We start from the raw sequence: 19,589 nt of genomic DNA on the forward strand, positions 1-19,589 counted from the left end.
ACTTCGATATGAGTGAGGAGACATTAAATAATGAAATACAAGAAAAGAAATTACAAGAAAAACAAAGGAAAAATAATAGTAAAGAAATGCAACCAAGTTAAGCGAGCCGAGAACCCTAGCGATGGGTGACCGCACTGGGAAGTCACGGCATGGACCGTTGACTAGCCCTGGACTGCGGGGAACCCTGGAAAATATTTTTAGGACTCAAATAAATATTTATTGAAGTATAAATATCATTAGAAATATCAAAGAAAAATTAAATAATTAGTACAAAGAAAAGTGAGAAATCGAAAAACGGACAAAACCCGGTGTTACCGAAAAATCGGGAATGCAACCCGAATAGGGGCATTGTGGTCATTTGACACCCCGAGTTGTCTTTTGACCTAAATATCCATTAAAAATAAATAATATTACACTTTGAAAATATAATGAAAAATTAATTTAGTGGTACCTAATGTAAATAGCAAAAATGGAGTGTAAATGGAGTAATTATCATTTAAAACATATAAAATAGTTTAATTAAGGTGAGTGGACCACTATGGATTAAATTAGACACTAAATGGGCAGGTGTAAATCCACTAATAAATCTGCAATTCATCTTCTTCAATTGAAAAGTCCCATTGCCGCATGAAAAACTCTCAAACCTCTCCCATGGCCACCCACCTTCAAACCATTACAACTCCATGATCAAGCCATCTTTTCCCACACTTGTCTTCATTAAATTTTATCCCCACATCACAAGGAAGAGTTTGATACCACAATCAAGAAGTGTAGTGAAGATTTGAGAAGTCTCATCCATAGGTAAGTTTGAGTTTTTTAATATTGCTTTGTTAAAGTTTGTAAGCATGTTATGGGTGTTTGATTTATGGAGGAATTTTTGAGTTTTGATGTTAAATGGGAATGTGCACTTTTGGCAGCCATGGAAGCACCTTGAAGGCAATTTAATTGTGCTTGTAAATGGTGAATTAAATGATTGATTAAATGTATATTGTGTAGGAAATTGTTTAGGTGATGTATACTTAGTATATGTAAATGTAAAATGAAGTTTAAAGCTTAGAAATTGATGTAATGTAAATGTACCATTGTGGCAATTTGTTAACCCTTGAAGAATGCTGGAATTCATGCTTGGTTTATGGAATAATGATGTTAAAATGTGTTGGTTGTTATGGCAGTTTGAGTGTGTGTAAGGTGGTGTGAAGTGGGACATGTAAATGAGCATAAAAAGGTGATTGAATTGTTGTAAATTGGATTGAAAAAAATTCTGCACTTGTTGGTGTATGTTGAATGTAATTGTAAGCTGCCAAAATGACCTATAATGTGTTGTGAATTATGTTTAGCTTGTGGTACAAGCAGAATTAGTTTGAATGTTAAGTTTGGTGAGTGTTAAAAGTGATGCTTGATGTGTATGCAAGAATTTCAATAAGGCAGTTTCAGTTTTAGGCCTATAACTTTAAGTGTGTGGCTCCAATTGGTATGAGACCAATTGGAAGTGAAACTAGGCACAAAATGTGCCAACTTTCATGAAGGAAGCTTGCCAAAATTCTGCTTGCAAGGTAGCTTGAAAAATGACCAAATCCGGATTAAGTGCAATTGAGGTCTGAAAATTGACCATTTCGGCAGCAGTTAGTGTTTAGGCCATAACTCACCCAAAACAGGTCCAATTGACCTGAAATTTTAACCATGAATAGTTAAGACCCATATCTACAAGTTTTATGAAGACACCAAAGCCCAGAAATGACCATAAGAAATTCAAACAGCTTGCACAATTTCGGGTCCAAAAACTACCCGAACCTAAAATGACCTAAAGTGACCTAAAATGACCAATTTCGGTGCAATTTGACCAGCAATAGTAAAATGACCATAACTTGGTCTACATAACTCGGAATGACCTGAAATTTTGCCCCGCGTTCCATAAGACATAGATCTACAAGTTTGTAGTTTTGACCAAAACCCGAAAACCGAGGGAACTAGGTTGTCCGGCTAGGTCAAACTAGTATCCCGGAATCCAGCAAATTGCAAGAAAACGCAATATACATGGAAATGAGTTTGGTAACATATACCAACCCTAAAAGACTATCGAATGTGACATATTGGTAATATTAAAACCTAAATTACCTAGAATGCACCGAGGGTCGACATATTAGGTTGACTAAGTAAATAATAGAATTCAGTGAATTACTTATCAAGCATTATCGTTAGAGACAGTTTAAATGAGTACTGAAACACTTCAAATTGTGTTTCTCAGTTAGCAAAGACTCAGGGAGGGGAAGGAAACACTGAGTCAGAGCCAAGAGACAATTATCAGAGGTTTGTGCACAATAAGTATTTCTTTTGAATTTTTCAATTGAAATAAATTATGATTATTTATATGTTATTGTTTTATTGTTTTAAATTGTGTTTGTGCACAATAATTTTGACTTCTCATTTTCTACTTAAAAATTAATTCAACATTATAGTTTTAAATTGTGTCCGTGCACAATACTTTTATATTCACTGCTTTTACTAGCAAATTTATGTAGAGAAATGAGTTATGAATAAGTTTTGATTACTTTGGTTTTGGGAATATTATTTGGAACTTATTGTATTGTCAACTTTGCAAATGGAAATTTTGAGATAAAATATGATTTATGGTTTGTATGAAATATTATGATTTGAAATTGTTTTGATTCACATTTGGCATGACACTGTTGATATATTCCTCCCTCTTTGACTTATCAGTCTGGGGTGAGTGTGATTATGTTCCTCCCTCATTGACTTCCCAGTCTGAGGTGAGTGTGGATGAGTACTCATTATTCAGCTAGCTTCCTCCCTTATTGATTTCGATTATTGGGGTGAGTATGTCTTGTCGTGGTGTACAACACGGCATGTGTGGAAAAAAATTGTGTCATGGCCTAAATTATGTTATCGATTGGCAACATTGTATTATTCAGTTATTTGATCGAATTGTGTTATTGATTTGCAAAATGGTATTATTCAGTTATTTGATCGAATTGTGTTATTGATTTGCAAAACGGTATTATTTAGTTATTTGATCGAATTGTGTTATTGATTTGCAAAATGGTATTATTCAATTACTTGATCAAATTTGTGTTAGATGAATTTTATAAATTGTGAAATGGAATTGTGAATCATTTGATTTGTGAACTGTCAATAAAAGATTTATATATCGCATTTCAAATTGTTATTGTGCACCACTGAGTAAATTTTACTCAGCGATAGCTTTTCATTGCTGTCGCAGGTAGACAGACTAATAGGGCAGCAGACTAGGCTGCTAGTACATTCAGCGAGAAATCATCGGGTATATTGAGTATACCATATTCTGCATTTTATATTGTAATGTATGTTCACTGTATGTGTATAGTGTTCTTGGTTTTGAGCAGTTGTAAATTAAAATTGTACATTAAAGTTGTAAAATAAATTATGAGTTATTTGGACTTGTAAAAATTGTATTATATTTCTTATATCTTAGTCTTTGAAAAATTATTGTGGACTTGTGTTGAATTATGCTAGAGTTTGAGATTGAGAAAAATAGTGAAGTGCTTTTTACAGGTTTTTGAAGAACTGTTTTATCCAAATTACGGAGGGCACTCTGCCAAAATTTTTTTACAGAAATTACTAATAGTCTAAATGTGTTAGTTAATTCACCTCAGTTCAAAAAGGTTTTTAACACCTGTAAATAGTGCTCACCACTGTAAAAGAAGTAAGAAAAGTTTTTGAAAATCCCTTGTAGTGTATTTAATGGGTTATCAGTAGGCGAAGTTGGTAATTCATTAGGTATACTACGGGATCATGTTATGCCTTACAGAGGGGTGGGGTGTGACATGTACCATGGACAAAGGAGAAACTCTGAGACTTGCCATAGTCTTGCGACTTAAGGCGTCAGCCACCACATTTGCTTTCTCTGGCTGATAGTCTATTAAGTAATCATAGTCTTTAATCAGTTCTAACCTTCTTCTCTATCTCAAATTCAATTCCTTCTGGGTGCCCAAGTACTTCAAGTTCTTGTGATCTGTGTAGATATAACACTTCTCCCCATATAAGTAATGTCTCTAGATGTTCAGAGCCAAAACAATAGCTGCTAGCTTCAAGTCATATGTTGGATAGTTCCTCTCGTGCGGTTTTAGCTGACGTGATGCATAAGCAATGACATTCCGATCTTGCATCAGTACACAGCCTAACGCATTGTGAGAAGCATCACTATAAACTGTGTATTCTTTACCCATAGTAGGTAAAGTAAGGACTAGAGCTTCAGTCAAATACTTCTTCAACTCATCAAAACTTTGCTGGCATTTATCCATCCACTAAAATTTCACATCTTTCCTAAGCAGCTTGGTCAGTGGAGAAGTCAACATAGAGAACCCTTTCACAAATCGGCGGTAGTATCCAACTAAACCCAAAAAACTGCGAATTTCTGTGATATTCATGGGTGGCTTCCAATTAAGGATAGCTTCTACCTTGTTGGAATCTACCTTGATCCCTTCAGCTGACACAATATGTCCCAAGAAAGAGATTTCCTTCAGCCAAAATTCACATTTCAAAAATTTGGCGTATAGCTGTTTCTCCCTTAAGGTCTGTAGTACAATTCGCAGATGTCTATCATGCTCCTCTGCATTCCTCAAATATATCAAAATGTCATCAATAAATACCACCACAAACTGGTCAAGATATGGTCTGAAGATAGTGTTCATCAGATCCATAAAAGCAGCTGGAGCATTAGTTAACCCGAAGGGAATTACCAGAAACTCATAGTGGCCATTTCGAGTTCTGAAAGCAGTTTTTGGAATACTCTGCTCTTGCACTTTCAACTGATAATAACCAGATCGCAAATCAATTTTGGAGAACACAGCTGCACCCTTCAACTGATCAAACAGGTCATCAATGCAAGGTAATGAATATCTGTTCTTTATTGTCACGTTATTCAACTGCCGGTAGTCAATACATAAGCGGAGAGTGCCATCTTTCTTCTTAATAAACAATACTGGCGCTCCCCAAGGAGACACACTAGGGCGGATGAAGCCCTTTTCAAGTAGTTCTTATAACTGTACCTTCAACTCCGTCAGTTCTACTGGTGCCATTCTATATGGTGTTATGGAGATAGGATCCACACCAGGTATAACATTAATCTCAAACTGCACTTCTCTTTCTAGAGGTAACCCTGGCAACTCATTAGAAAATACATCTGGAAAGTCACATACTGTAGGGATGTCCCTCAATGCTGGACTCTCCACTTGGGTGTCTACCACATGTGTCAAGTATGCTTCACACCCCTTTCTAATCATTTTTCTGGCTAGTGCAGCCGAAATGATATTTGATGGCAATAGCTACCTCTCCCCGTGTATTGCCACATCACTGTACTGAGAGAGATCAAAAGTGACTGTCTTCAGTCTACAGTCAATCATGGCGCGATGCCTGGCTAACCAATCCATGTCCAAGATGATATCATAATCTTTGAAGGGCATTTTAATCAGATCAAACAGAAAAGTATGTCCTTGAATCACCAAAGGACATTCCCTATACATTCTATTGACTCTGACCTCTTATCCTAGCGGACTTGTTACTAGCACCTCAAAGTCTATTTTCGTACACGGAACAACAATGCAATCAATGATACTAGCACTCACATAGTAGTAGGTAGAACCTGGATCAAATAACACAAACACATCTTGATTAAAAGTTGAGAAGGTACCAACCACAATATCAGATGTCTCAGCCTATTCTCTCTGTCTCATTGTGTAGACTCTGGCTGAAGCACTGCCTTACTCTGACTGATTTATTGTGCCTTGGCTGCCTGATGGACTACCTCTACCCCTGCCTCTACCTCTGCTAGGTGTTTGTGAACCACTGGTGGCTGGATTCTAAACTGACCCTTCTGCGGTAGTAGGAGGTGGCCCAACTCTACGGGTACTGGTGCAGTCTTTGGCAAAGTGTCCCATGCCTCCGCAGTTATAACAGGCTCCTATGGCCTTGTAGCATATCCCACCATGATTTCTTCCACAAGTTTCACATTGACGGGGAGGGTAGAAACTTCTGGTAATCTGCTGACCAGATAGAGGAGGTCTCTGTCCCGAAAATCTTCTCCTAACAGACTTTTTACCACCCCTATTGTATCCTCTAAAGTTCTTTCTCTTCCAAGTAGGACCACTGGAACTCTGATCTACTGACTTCCCCTCCTTCTCTTTTTCTGTCTTCTCTGATTTCTTTTTCTCTAGGGCCGCTTCTGACTCAATTCTTTCTAATTTAAGTGCTTGAGAAATGAGCTCAGAGAAGTTATTATGTTTGAATCTGACCACTTATAGTCTGAGACTAGGCTTCAAGCCGGTTTCAAACCTCTTACATCTTTCCCTGCTGGTAGAAAGGAGACTTCCTGCATAGTGGCTTAGGCGAGAAAACTCCCTTTCATACTCTGCCACTGATGTACTTCCCTGTTTTAGACTTATGAACTCCTGTAGTTTTTGGTTCACATAGGCATCTGGGATATATTTTTGTCTGAACTCCGGAAGAAAATCATCCCAAGTTAGTATTGGAGGTTCCACCAAACTATGGGGAACGGTTTTCCACCAGTCATATGCATCCCCCTATAATAGTGACACTGAATACTCAAATCTTAGCTCGTCTGTGCAGTGTAGTTTCTTAAACACCCTATCCATTCTCTCCAACCATCATTCTGCCTCTAGTGGATCTACTATCCCCTTGAACTCAGTAGCCCCGTATTTAATCAGCTTGTCGTACTACTTAGCTGAAGGCTGTGGTTGTACCACTAGTGCCTGCAGTGGGGCTTGAGCAGGCATGTTACCAGCCATCTGTTGGAACATCGCAGCCATCTGCTGAGCAAATTGAGTAGGGAACTGTGGCACTGAGGGGGTTGGTGTGACTGATCCACTCACATTGTGAAGGGCTGGGGCTTTTCCTTGCACCTCAGTGTCTATTGATTGATCGACTGAATGGTCCACTTCTTTCATAGTCAATTAGAGGATATTATACCTCCTGAACAAATAAAACAAGGAGTTTTTCTCCCCTTAGTGCATATTTATAATGTAATGTACTGTATGTAACAAACCATGACTTTGAGCAGTTGTACTATGAAGAAAGAATATTCAAATTACAGGTCAAAATAGAATTTAAAAACTAGCTCTGATACCACTAAAACATGTCACACCTTACCCTTCCGTAAGGCATAACATGATCCCATAGTATACCTAATGAATTACCAAACTTCGTCTATTGATAACCCATTAAATACACTACAAGAGATTTTAAACATTTTCTTATTTCTTTTTACAGTGGTGAGCACTTTTGACAGGTGTTAATTTTTTTTTTAACTGAAATGAAACCCAATAACACATCTGAAATATCAATAATTTCTGTAAAAATTTTGGCTGAGTACCGTCTGTATTTAGAGCGAAACAGTTTTTCATAAACCTATAAAAAAAAACACTTCCAATATATTTGTTCAATCCCAAACTCCAATATGGCTCAACCCAAAACAATTTTCTCAACAATAAGTCAAACTCAATTCAACATCAATTTTCAATAGTTCTAAAAATAGACTGCAAAATGACTGAGTAGTTTAAAAGCTGAGATGAGAGAAATACAATACAACATTTTTACAGGCCAAAATAATTTACAACTTTAGTTTACAACTGCTCAAGGCCAAGTGTAATATATACATACAGTTCACATACATTACAACAAAATTTACAAAGAGGTGGTATACTCAATATACCCATCAAAATCCCAAAAAGTAGCACAAATAGCCTACTCTGCTGCTCTATCTGTCTGTCTACCTGCGACAGTAATGAAAAAGCTATCGCTAAGCCAATGTCTCAGTGGTGCACAACATTAATAAAATGCAATTTAAAACCATAAACCATAAATCATATAAACTGTGGATACTTAAAATCATAGTTAATTTCAAAAGACAAAGAATATCATAAGGAATTAAATTCTATTTCACAATGTCTCAATAAATACCAATAAATTACACATACAGCTTAATCATGATTCCAAAGTCCAATTCATCACAAAAGCCAATGGCTAACGAGGAATAACATAGCTAGCTAGCAATTATGTGAGTACTCATCTTATTCGTCCTCAACAGGCGCACACCTCAACACTTCAGCCAAAGAGGGAATTCAAAGCCAATTCATCCCACTAGACAAGCTAGCGAGGAATTCAATCAAATATACATGATAGCTGTGATTTCAAACCATTTCCAATATTTTTCAAGCAATAAGTATCCATCAAATTTCATTCAAACAAATTTTCCACAATTTAAGCAATAACATACAAATTGTCATAATTTATTTCAAGTGAAAATTCAAAAGAAATAACTGTTGTGCACAAACCTTTGATGAGTGGCCTCTTGGCCTTGACTCAGTGGTTCTTTCCCCTTCTATGAGTCTTTGCTAACTGAAAAATATAATTTAAAGTGTTTCAGTACTCATTTAAATTGTTTCTAACAATAAAATCCAATATCTAAATTTTCTTAGTACTATTCCCTTCAATTCATTTCATTAGTCAACCTATAATGTTGACCTTTGATGCATTCTAAGTGAATTAATTTTAATGTTACCAATATGTCACATTTTATAGTCCTTTAGTGTTGGTATATGTTACCAATTTCATTTTCAAATGTATTACATTTTATTACAATTTATCGAATTTTGGTATACTGTTTTGACATAACTGGATGACCTAGTTCCCTCAGTTTCTAGGTTCTAGTCAAAATTACAAACTTATAGGTCTATGTCTCATTGAACTTTTGCCACAAATTTTATGTCATTTGGAGTTTACTAGACCAAGTTATGGTCATTTTACCAATGCTGGACAGGTTGCACTAAAATAGCAAACTTAGGTCATTTTTAGGTCATTTCTAATTCTGGTAGGTTTTATACCCGAACTTGTGCAAGCATTTTGACTTGCTTATGGTCATTTCTGGGTTTGGTGGTCTTAACCAAAATTGTAGCCCTATGTCTAAGCTTTCCAACCATATAAATTTTAGGTCATTTAGACCTGTTTTGACTGAGTTATGGCCAAAATACTGACTGCTGTTCAAATGGTCAATTTTCAGGGTTTGAAATGTTACCAATCTGGATTTGGTCAGTTTTCATGTTACTTTTTGGACAGAATTTAGGTCTGCTTTCTTCATTAAAGTTGACACATTTTGTGCTTAGTTTCATGTCCAATTGGCCTCATACCAATTGGAGTCACACAATTCCATTTATAGCCTAAAATATATACTGCCCTTAACACATTTTTAAAGCACCAACCAATCACGCATTCAACTAGCTATACTTCACTTCCCAAACCAAATTCTGCATTTGTATCATACCACAACCATTCATCACTTTACATTATAGTCACTTTGGACAGAATATAACCAATTGACAATGCACCAATTACACTTTCAATTCATAATATCCAATTCTAAACAACATATACACATAACACTCCTAACCATTACATATAACTTCCATCATCAAATTATATATATATTCACTACTAAATCATATACATATTCTGCCACTTTTAGTACCATATTTTAACAAACCTTTCATGAAATTAAACACTTCCAACTTCACCATAAGGCTACCCAAGTTACACATATACATAAAGCTTTCATTTTAAATTTTCAAACTTATAATTCAAACTATATACATGGTAAATCACTCCTATACATTTAAGCACTTAAATCAACACCTCAAAATACCATTTACATGAAGAAATAATTCATTAGCCTTGATATTCCATGGCTACCGATTTGGAGCTTTGTCCATATTCATCAAAACTTTCAATTTCTTTAACAAATCAACTTATCTCAACACCAAGACAACATTAATGAAGAAAGGGAGAGGAAATGAGCACTTACCTATTTTGAAGCTTGTCAAAAACTCATCAAAACCTTTCTCTCTTGCTCCCTATCTCTTGCCCAAGGTGTATAGGCAACTTTTAATGAAGGAGCCTTGAGGTTTTTATGGTTGGATCATGGATGCATGGAGGTCCTTCAAGGTTCGGCTATGGAGGAAACTCTTGGGAGGTTTCGGCTAGTTTGAAGTGAGGTTGAAGATGACAGATTTTCCGTCCCAAATGCAGTACATAGGTCCACTAAAGCTCACTTAGTGGAGCACTAATGGTGATTAATAGATTAAATAATCCAAAGTCCCTTAAATTGCAATTATGCCACAATTCTTCCACTATTTACATTATGTACCACAATTTTAATTTTCATGACATTTTCAAAGTTTAATATCATTTATTTTTAATGGAAATTTAGGTCAAAAGGTAACTCGGAGTGTCAAATGACCAAAATGCCCCTCTTCGGATTGCATTTCGAATTTTTCGGTGCTACCGATTAACTTCTTGACCCGCCGATTTCTTTAATTTTCGTTTTTTTTATATTGAATTGCTAAATTTTCTTTGACATTTCCAATGTCAATTACACTTCTATAATTATTTATTTAATTCTTAAAAAAATTTCCCAAGGTTCCCCACGGTCCAAGACTAGTCAACGGTCCTCGCCGCAACTTCCCAGTGCGATTACCCATCGCTATGGTTTTTGGCTCGTTTAACTTAGTTACATTTCATTGCTCTTATTTTTCCTTTTTTTTTCTTGTATTTTCCTCTATTGCATTTCATTATTTCATGTCTCCTTACTAACATTTAAGTGTAGTTTCAGGCATTCTAACTGTCCGGACAGACACTGGTCCTCGAAACAATAGAACGCACTACAAAATATAGGGGTGTTACATCAATACTCTCTTCAAGTATGATCCTTCTCCTCACGTTGTTCCAGCTTATGCATTTAATCTTGACTCTAACCTTGAAAATGATTCATGCTTGGAGGAGGCTGATTTTTTTTTCCTTTTTAATAGTGATGATAGTAAAGCTAGTGATACAGGTGATGATGACAAAATTGTTTCGTTAAATGCTTATTATGAGGGTTTCCTCCTTAGGCAAGTTCATGGGAGTAGGAGCCTCATGGGGTTGAATTAGCAATGTTAGGCTTATGGGCTTTATCTCTTGTTTTATCTTTACTGTCTATGGATTTGTCATTCCTAGCTTAAAATATTTATGGACCAAATCAAGTTGATTTTCTTCATAAATTTTTCACATAAAAGGTTGCATAAACTTGACATTATAATTCCTATTAAACTTATGATCATCACAATTCATCAAATTGACACCACACTAAGGATGGAAAATATTCTGTGAAATCAGGGTATCACTCTACTAAACAATTAAGGACCGATGTATTTCTTCACCTCAAGCAGGACCAAGCCCTTCCTCAATTAATAATAGCCACAAACTCTAGAGAGAGCTTTGGAAAATCAAACTCCCAAGTAAGTTTACAATTTTCCTTTATAGGCTCATTAAAAAAAAAAAAATCTACCAACTAAGCATCTACTCATGAGTCAAATTCCCCTTATCAATGAAGATTGTAATTTTCTATGGAAGCCTAAAACTATCAAGCACATCTTCTTTGAGTGTCCTAAAGCCATTGAAGTTTGGCTACATTCCCCTTTCAAATTGGGTCTTTGATGTTATCAGATTGAGGTTTTCGATGCTATGAGGCAATACAGTTTCGAGTGTTGGATGAAACTCAACTCAGTCCTAAAAAACCAACCTATTGGTGTATTTTGATACAGTAATAGATAGTCATAGGAGTGTAGATCTAGTGGTAGCTCTTGTATGGGACACAATTGGTCTTCCTTATGGTTGGATTTCCAAAAAAAATCTGGGGATCAAAGACCCATTGGTGATGAAAAGCTCAACATCTGAGAAACCTTCCTTATTGGCACACATAAAGGATTTCAAAACATTATTGTGGAAGGTTTTGTGCAAATTATGATCAATAGCATCAGTAGTGGAAGGTCTACTACTCTATTCAATGTGTCATTTAAGATATTAGTTATTTGGCTGCAAATATTATCTCCATTTTAGTTTTGTTTGAAGGCATAGTAACAGGGCTGCCCATTACTTGGTCACCAAAGCTCTCTATGGTGATTCCTTGCACAACTCAATGGTGGAACTTAACTTTGTAATTTCCTCTTTGCCTACTTATGGCTTTTAATGAAGTTCTACCTTTGGAAAAAAAAGAAAAAGAAAAAAACCCTCATGATCAATAGGATCAATTATATTTTGATTAAAACTTAAAAATTGAACTAAACCAATTTAGTTCAATTTTCAATTTGTTTTTCTAATCATTGTTCGATTTTGATTATATTGGTTTCCCCATCTCGCATTTGCCTTTCTGGAGCCTCTCTCCCTCACCTCACTTTCAATTTTCCTTGACATAGAGGTCTTCCCCATCAGCTTCCTCTCTTTATGGTTTTCTTCTTATTTCCCTCTTTTTTTTTCTCTTTCCTCCATGCTAAATTCCTCACTTGACCTTAGCCTTAACCACTTGCCAATCACTCCAACAACATGTAGTGTGTTAGTGCATCTCCCTCCTTCTATTCATGTTATGTTGTTCATTCTAGATCTCTAGAGATCCATATCTCCAATGGGATGGAGTATAGAGGATAACCTAGATTTATGAGAAATAAAATTGAAAGAAATCACACCTATGAAGAGGTTTGAATGGGGCCATGGACCCATGGTTTTAACAATAAAGCCAAAGCTTAGAACATGAGATCAAGTCTTCTTCTTCTTCTATTGAAGCATGATACTGTTGCTTCATACTCCAAATTCTAGCAAATCATTATTTTGAATATTAATATGTCTTATCTATGTGTAATAGCTAGTTCATATGTAGGAAATCAGTATTAGATTTTTGCCCAATCAAGTTTAAATTTCAAATAGTAATATGTTGATTGTGTAAGCCCATAAAAAGGGTTATGTTTTATTATTTTGTAATAAGAGAAACCAGTAGAGTTTCTAGACTAAGTCCTCCAAGTTTTCTTAGTTTTCTCTTTTTCAAATTTTCATTCCACACCAAAATATAGTATCATGGCTTTATTGATCTTAAAGGACCAAATCAGAGTTCTTTTCTTGTTGAAGAAACGAGGCTATAAATGCTTCACTTCCAGCACCACCAGTTTTAAAAAGGGAGAACTACAACTTTTGGTCTATCAAAGTGAAAGCTTTTCTCATGGCATATGATCTATGGGAGACGGTTGAGAAAGGCTATGAGCCAATTACACTTCCAGACAATCCTACTGAATAGAGGGAAGAATCAACCAAAAAAAAAAATTTCAAAGCACTCTCATTTCTCCATTCAGCAATAGATGATTTCATATTTCCAAGAATTATGGTAGGAATAACAATAAAATTGGCTTAGGATACTCTTCAATAGGAGTTTTAAGATTCAAAAAAGTTAAATGTTATTAAGTTGTTAAATTTGAGAAGGAAGTTTAAGTAATTAAAGATGAATGAAAAAGAGACAATCAAAGACTATGCTTCAAAGATAGTTAAGGTTGTTAATGAAATGAAAATTTTGTGGAGAGAATATTTTAGATCAAATGATTGTAAATAAGGTGTTAGTAAGTATACTAGATAAATATGAGCCATGAAGAAAAAGATTGCTAGCACAAGGAAAAGCCACAATGCTTCACATGTAAAAGGTTAGGGCATATGCAAAAAGCTTATAGATTCAAAGAAGAAAGCATATCAAACACATCATATGTAGCACAAGAAAGCCAAAAAATATATATATATTTTAAAAAAAGAAATTTTTGCTAGTAAGATGTGCACTAGAAAAATAAAAAAATGGTGAAAAAGTGCACCATAAAGAAAGAAGAAAAATGGTGAGAAATTGCACTAAAAATTAATCAAGGGTTGGAGAGAAGTGCTCCATAAAAGAGTTGGAGAGATGTGCATTATCAAAACAAATCAAACTAGCAAATTTAGAGAGATGTTGATATATGATCAAGATGACTCAATTTGGAGTCTCCAGCAAAAGCATAGGGAGTGTTGAAGTATGATATTGCTACTTCATACTCCAAGTTCCAACAAATCATTATTTTGTAAAATTAATATGTCTTATCTATGTGTAATGACTAGTTCAGAAGTATGAAATCAGTCTCGATTTTTTTATCCAATCAATTTTAAATTTTAAATTTCAAATAGTAATATATGTTGATTGTGCCTATAGAAAGGGTTACATTCTATTATTTTGTAACGAGAGAAACCACTACAATTTCAAGACTTAATCTTACTAATTTTCTTAGATTTCTCCATTTAAAATTTTCAGTTCACACCAACATCTTCTTCTTCATTGTGTTCTATTGAAAGTGCAAATATGGTTTGTTTGTTTGTTTATTGAAATTGTTACCCCTTATTTGTTCTATTGAAATTTTTGAAATTATTTTTCACCTTGATTTGTCGAATTGTTCTTCACCTTTTTTGTGTAGTTGAAATTTCTGAAGTTGTTCTACTTGGTTTGTGAAACTGCTCTTTTGGTCCCCCTATTGCAAAATGCTAATATGCTCTCTTGCTGCTTGGGTTTTCTAAATAGAATGATCTCCACTAAGTAGGGGTGAGCATTCGGTTCAAATCGAACAGAACCAAATCAAACCAAATTAAATCATAAAAATCGAATTATATATTTTAGAAACCGAACCAAATCAAAATGGATGAAAAATAGAATCAAACCGAATCGCTCTATTTCAGTTCGGTCTGGTTCAAACATATCGGTTTTGATTTTTTATTATTTTTTAATTTTGTTATGGAAAGTCAATCATTATATTATTTCTGTGTATATTCTGTATTCTGTATTCCTATTTAGGATTTCTTATTTAGGATTTCTTCCTAATTAGTATAACACAATTATAGGAATCAATTGTATATAAATACCCATGTACAGATTAATTGAAATATATATGAGAATCATCTCTTTCTACATGGTATCAGAGCAAGTCATCTATCTAGGGTGATTATTTGTTCTCACCACCCAGCTCAGGAGAGACCTTGGCCGCCGACCGGCCGTTTCGACTCCAATCAACATTGCCAGTGTCGCCTCAATCCCCTCATTCCACCACTGTGTCTTTGTTGCACGATCCGATTACACCATTAAAGGACTTACGAGGTTTGGCTCTCGGATCCTATTTCAGATTTGCTTGATTTGTGATTTTGGATTATTTTGTTCTCACAAGACTTTGGATTAGCGTTTCGGTTAGTTTTCTTTGTCTCAACAAATGGCAGACAATAAGAATGTTATTTCTGATGTGATTCCGATGATGACTAAGATCACGGAACACAAACTTAATGGTTCGAATTATCTGGAGTGGAGTAAGACTGTTAGGGTCTATTTGCGTAGCATTGATAAGGATGATCACCTTACTAAAGATCCACCTACCGATGATACACAACAAACTTGGCTAAGGGAGGATGCTCGGTTGTTTTTGCAGCTTCGGAACTCGATTCACAGTGAGGTAATTAGTTTAATTAATCACTGTGAATTTGTTAAGGAATTGATGGATTACTTAGATTTTACGTGATTCGGTAAAGGGAATATCTCCGTATTTATGATGTTTGTAAGGCATTCTACCGTCTTGAGAAAGAGAATAAGTCTCTCACGGCTTATTTTATGGATTTTAAGCGGGTATATGAGGAACTTAATGTATTGTTGCCTTTTAGTTACGATGTGAAAGTTCAGTGAGCCCAACGGAGCAAGCTGTTATGAGTTTTCTTGCAGGCCTTCCTTGAGTATGAGGCTGCTAAATCTCGAATTCTTTCGATTCCGAGATTTCCTCTTTGCATGAAACATTCACACGGGTCCTTCGTGCAGAGTACCCAATCTTCACGACACAAGAGTGCTCTTATTAGCCATAATCCAAATGGACAACAGGTAATAGAAGAGGAAGTAGAGGAGGAATTACGAACAAGTAATGTCGTAATGGAGAGGCTAGTTCTAATCAGGACTCAAGAGGAGTCATTTGTTATTATTGTCATGAGCCTGGCCATACAAAATATAATTGTCCGCAACTTCAGAGGAAAAATCAGCGATCACAGATGGCAAATATGGCAGCAGAGGATTCTACTGATATCTTCCTCCGAGAAAGCTGTTTTGGTATCCGCAGAGGATTTTGCACTGATTTTCCCGAAGATCGTGCATCTCTAAAGCCTACGGTTCCCTATCACTGCGATCACGAGTCAAGTAAATCCACTACATGCCTTGTGTCTTCCTCATCCAAATGGGTTATTGATTACGGTGCAACAGATCACATGACGAGTAATTCTAGTCTTCTATCTACTTTTCAGTCTAAACCCACTTCCTCTACTGTTACTTTAGCTGATGGTTCTACTTCTTGTGTTATGGGTTCTGGAACTGCGAATCCGACTTCGTCAATTTCTTTGTCATCTGTTTTGTGTCTACCAAATTTCTCTTTTAATCTACTTTCCGTTAGTAAACTTACTCGTACCTTAAATTGTTCTATTTCCTTTTTTTTCTGATCAGTGTTTGTTTCAGGATCTTACAACAAAGCAGATTATTGGTAGAGGACGTGAGTCAGGTAGTCTCTACATTCTGGAAAATCATGTACCGCGATCGCTTGTTTGCTCCAGTACCTTAACACCTCTTGAAGCTCATTGTAGATTGGGTCATCCTTCTTTGTCTACCATGAAGAAGTTGTGTCCTCGATTTGATCTTTATCGATCTAGAATGTGAGTCGTGTCAGTTTGCAAAACATCATCGTTTGCCTTCTGTGTCTAGAGTCAATAAACGGGCTTCATCCCCTTTTGAGTTAGTCCATTCTGATGTTTGGGGTCCTTGTTCTGTTACTTCTAAAACTGGATTTCGTTATTTTGTTACTTTTGTTGATGATTATTCTCGTGTTACCTGGTTATATTTAATGAAGAATCGTTCTGAGTTGTTTTCTATCTTTTGTGCCTTTTGTAATGAAATCAAAACGCAATTTAATATTTCTGTGCGCATATTAAGAAGTGACAATGCTAAAGAATATTTTTCAGCACAATTTCAGTCTTATATGACACAAAATGGCATTCTTCATCAGTTTTCCTGTGTGGATACCCCATCCCAAAATGGCGTGGCCGAAAGAAAAAATCGGCATCTTCTTGAGGTAACTCGTGCTCTTCTTTTTCAGATGAAAGTTCCTAAACACTTTTGGGCGGATGCGCTTTCTCGGCATGTTTTTGATCAATCGTATGCCTTCTTACATCCTTAATGGGGATATTCCTTATCGCTTTGTTCCCTACAAAATCTTTGTTTCCCGTTGAACCCCGTATTTTTTGTTGTACTTGTTTTGTACGTGATGTTCGTCCGCAGGTTACTAAATTGGATCCAAAGTCTCTCAAATGTGTCTTCCTTGGGTACTCCCGGATCCAAAAAGGGTACCGTTGATTCTCTCCTACTCTTAATCGTTATCTTGTTTCTGCAGATGTCACATTTTTTGAGTCCACTCCATTTTTTTCTCAATCATCTGTGTATGAAAGTCAGGGGGAGGAAGATGATATCTTAATATATACTGTCCAACCAATGTCTAGTCCTCTCTCACAGCCTATTTCTTCCGTCTCTAGACCTACTCGGCCTCCCGTTGTTCATGTTTATTCCAGGAGATTAGAGATTCCTGACTCAGATCCTCCACCAGCTACTTCGTTGGGAGATCCTGTACCTCATACTGATCATGATTCTGATCTAGACTTACCCATTGCTCTTCGTAAAGGTAAACGTTCATGTACTTACCCTATCTCTTCTTTTGTTTCTTATAATCAATTGTCTTCTTGTTCTCGGTGTTTTGTTACTTCTTTAGACTCTATTCCCATCCCTAATATCATTGGTGAGGCAATTGTCTCATCCCGGGCCGGTGTGTCGCTATGAAAGAGGAAATGGAGGCTTTAGATGCTAATGGTACATGGGAACTGTTGCCTTTGCCCACTGGTAAGAAAGCTATTGGTTGCAAATGGGTATTTACAGTAAAGGTAAATCCTGATGGTTCTGTGGCTAGATTAAAAGCACGCCTTGTAGCAAAAGGATATGCTCAGACATATGGGGTTGATTACTCTGACACTTTTTCTCCTGTAGCTAAACTTACTTCTGTTCGCTTGTTTATCTCTTTAGCAGCTACATATGATTGGCCCCTACACCAATTGGATATCAAGAATGCCTTCCTTCATGGTGATCTTCAGGAGGAGGTGTATATGGAGCAACCACCTGGGTTTGTTGCTCAGGAGGAGTTGGCTAAAGTTTGTAGGCTTCGGAAGTCTCTTTATGGCTTGAAACAAAGTCCTAGGGCCTGGTTTGGGAGATTCAGTGAAGCAGTACAGGAATTTGGTATGCAAAAGAGTAAGTGTGATCACTCAGTATTTTATAAGCAATCTGAGGCTGGTCTAATTCTCTTGGTAGTCTATGTGGATGACATTATCATCACTGGGAGTGACTCTGCAGGTATTTCATCTCTTAAAACCTTCCTCCAAACCCAGTTTCAGACCAAAGACTTGGGATTATTAAAGTATTTTTTGGGTATTGAAGTTATGAGAAGTAAGAAGGGTATTTTCTTGTCTCAAAGAAAATATGTCCTTGATCTATTGTGAGACAGAAAATTAGGTGCTAAGCCTTGTAGTGCACCAATGACTCTAAATTTACAATCATAGTTGTGGGATAGTGAGTTGTTTGAAGATCCAGAGAGATACAGGAGATTGGTAGGAAAATTGAATTACCTTACTGTCACTCGTCCTAACATTGCTTATGCCGTTAGTGTGGTAAGTCAGTTTATGTCTTCCCCAACTGTTGCTTATTGGGAAGCCTTGGGACAAATCTTGTGCTATCTGAAGGGAGCTCCAAGAAGAGGTTTGTTATATGGTAATCATGGGCATTTGAATGTTGAATGTTTTTCAGATGCCGACTGGGCTGGATCTAAGATTGATAGGAGGTCAACTACTGGATATTGCGTTTTTGTTGGAGGAAATTTGGTGTCTTGGAAAAGCAAGAAGCAGAGTGTAGTTTCTCGATCTAGTGCTGAATCCGAATACAGAGCCATGGCACAATCAGTATGTGAGGTAATGTGGATATTTCAATTACTAGATGAGACAGTTTTAAGACCCCCGTCGCGAAATTGTGGTGTGATAATCAAGCTGCTCTCCATATTGCTTCTAATCCGGTATTTCATGAGCGGACCAAACATATTGAGATTGATTGTCACTTTGTTCGTGAAAAGATTCAACAACAGATCATCTCAACAGGACATATCAAAACTGGAGAGCAGTTAGGAGATATTTTCACAAAAGCTCTGAATGGAGCTAGGATTGACTACATTTGTAACAAGTTGGGCATGATTAACATCTATGCTCCAACTTGAGGGGGAGTGTTATAGAAAGTCAATCATTATATTATTTCTGTGTATATTCTGTATTCTGTATTCCTATTTAGGATTTCTTATTTAGGATTTCTTCCTAATTAGTATAACACAATTATAGGAATCAATTGTATATAAATACCCATGTACAAATTAATTGAAATATATATGAGAATCATCTCTTTCTACAAATTTAAGCTTATTTTCAAGTTATTTGATCTAATTTTGATCTTGATTTAAATCTAATAACCATCAATCAATGAAATTAAACAATTTATATATATAAAATTACATAAAATTCATAAATTTTTCATAAAAATAAATTAATTTAAAAAGTAA

Source organism: Hevea brasiliensis, chromosome 14, assembly GCF_030052815.1.
Source record: "Hevea brasiliensis isolate MT/VB/25A 57/8 chromosome 14, ASM3005281v1, whole genome shotgun sequence".
In the NCBI taxonomy this organism is placed as follows: Eukaryota; Viridiplantae; Streptophyta; class Magnoliopsida; order Malpighiales; family Euphorbiaceae; genus Hevea; species Hevea brasiliensis.